The sequence below is a fragment of the Hakea prostrata genome, chromosome 10, assembly GCF_041222555.1.
Source record: "Hakea prostrata isolate BN-2017 chromosome 10, UWA_Hpros_2, whole genome shotgun sequence".
Taxonomy (NCBI): domain Eukaryota; kingdom Viridiplantae; phylum Streptophyta; class Magnoliopsida; order Proteales; family Proteaceae; genus Hakea; species Hakea prostrata.
This window is the reverse complement of record NC_142609.1, coordinates 5,793,635-5,796,053: the sequence shown is the minus strand read 5'-3', so window position 1 is coordinate 5,796,053 and position 2,419 is coordinate 5,793,635. Positions and strand designations below refer to the sequence as shown.

Sequence of the window (2,419 nt, the reverse complement as noted above, 5' to 3'; positions counted from 1 at the left end):
GAATGCTTGATGTTATTTCTACCAAAAAAAAAAAAGAATGATTGAGGTTATTAGATATACAAATTTTTCATGTCACATGCTATATCTGCAGTTCTCTCTTTCTTTTTCTTTTTCTTCTTCATCTTCTACTTCTTCTTCTACTTCTTCTCTCTTCTTTCTTTTCTTTTCTTTTCTTTTTTTTTTCTTTTTTTCTTTTTTCTTTTTTTTTTGGGAGTTACACTAGTCCACGGTTGCTATTGGTGCACATTTAGTATTAACCTGTTCTTCATGAACAAATTAAACTTTTATTTTCCTGAAAACTTCATGAACCTGTTCTTCTTAAACTTTTATTTTCCTCCACATGGTGCCCTGGTGCTAATGTCAATCGGTGTTCACTCTGCAGCTGCAAAGGGCTTCCATTTTTATTTTTTATTTTTGATAAGAAAAAGGGCTTCATTTGTAGATAAGTCATGTCCTTCCCTATACAAATTCTTGGTCCTGCATTAAATGACACAAGCTTGAACTGGTCATGTGCTATGTAACTCTTCTTGTCTAGTGATAACCTCCTCTTAGGTCGAAATTCCATGCAATCTTCCCCCCCCCCCCATGTCCACTCCATCCTTCCGACAAAATATATCAAATAAGTAATCATTGAACCTGTCAATACGAATGTGCCATTCAGTAACACATCAATGGTAATCACATGCTTTGAGTCATGTGGAATCGGTGGATACAACCTGATAGTTTCCGACAATGCTGCTTTTAGGTAGACCATTCGATCCAACTTGTCAAGCATCAATGGCTCTTCCAACCACTTTGATGTGTCGTCCCCACGTGTTTCCATCAGAATCATGCATATGTCATGCAAGATGTTGTCCTCCACTGTTGGATTTAACATTAGCAACCAAAAGAACCAGATCAACACTACTGTTGTCGTGTCTCATCCTCCTAGGGTTAAGCTGAGCATCATATGTTGGCGAAAGGTGTGTGGGTAGGATTTAGTTTCTTTCTTATTCATGAACCTGAACTGCAAGTCACCATTTTTGTCCCCCTTCTTCTACTTTGATATTTTGTTGCAGCTCCAACTTACATGTCTTAATGATATTTAATAAATGTTGTTCCAGTAGTGGATGTTCAGGTTCAAATTGACCTCTCATCCAAGTGGAAGCCATTTCCTCAACTTCCAAGTGAATTTGGGAATAGCTACCATTGGAAGAGAGCCTCAATGGCTTGATCAAATGCTAAAGTAAACTTGTTTTCTAGTAGACTAGGGGAGAGGGTCTGAGGGTCCTTACCAAAAGTAAATCCCACATATGTTATCAAAGCTTAATCGGAGGAGGAGGTCTTGAGGATCTATGGTCATTAATTCCACTTGGGTTGTTTCAAGCATTGGGCATAACCGTAGCTTGACGAGTTGGTTAACCCATCAAGCTACGGTTTGTTGTATTCTACACTAAGTGATTTCGAAGCAACTGCCTTCCTTTGAGATTGATGATCCCTTCACCTAATAGTTTATGAAACGCTGCTTGGAATGTGGGTCCTTTTGTGTAATTATCAAAGCGGGTCTTTAAAATGTGTTCTATATTCTTTGGATCACATGTGATAGTCAACAAGCCTTGTTTTCGCGTCATGAAAGGAATACTGCAAATGCAGGTCTGGCATGTTCCACCATACGTGCAAAGATTCTTGGCAATCCAGTCGTACAAGCAATCTTAGTTCTTGGTAAACCACTCTAGATAAGCAATAATGGCAACTATGAGCACTGTAGTGGTTAATTTCTCTATCCTAATCAAAAGAAGTGGACCCCTTAGATTTGATCCTCTTTGATATGCAAGAGGAGTAGAATTCCTTGGTGGAAGATAAGTGAAGCCCAAGTTGAGGAATGGTATGGAAATGGGAAGTATAACAAGCAAGTGCATGCGTTTAGGAGCTTTCAAAGAATAGAACTATATATAAGTGAAAGAACACGCGAATTAGGGTCCCATTTTTGTTAAATGCCTTCAAATGTAGTTGGGAATTTAAAATAAACCAGGAAAGAGTAGTTGCACTTGCACGTACGTACATGTGTGTGAAAAATGAAAAATGAAAAATGAAAAACGAAAGCAAATTGCTTTTACACCCTAAAACAAAAGGTTTGATAAACGATGCTTCTTTTGAATCGTCAATTCATCATTTTATTTCTTTTAATTCCTAAATTGCCCTCAGCTTAATACCTTTGAATTTAAAATTTTGAAAAAAAAAGAAGAAAAAAATAGAAGAAAGAAGAAGCAGCGGCACCTGCTTTGTCTTCTTCTCGCATCCCTCTCTTTTTCCATCACACCCTAAAACAAATTCCTCAGAATATTAAGATAGGTGATTGATTAGAGTTCGGTAAAACCCTTTAGACCTAATAGGGTATCTCAAGTTCTCAACTGAGGTTAAATGAGTATAACAGTTTTTT

The 2,419-nt window shown here is 37.4% G+C and overlaps 1 pseudogene; it reads right to left on the bottom strand.

The window, feature by feature from the left end:
• Positions 1–233: 233 nt before the first annotated feature.
• Positions 234–1,898, bottom strand: LOC149001686 (cytochrome P450 86A2 pseudogene; annotated as a pseudogene).
• Between the last annotated feature and the right edge of the window lie 521 nt (positions 1,899–2,419).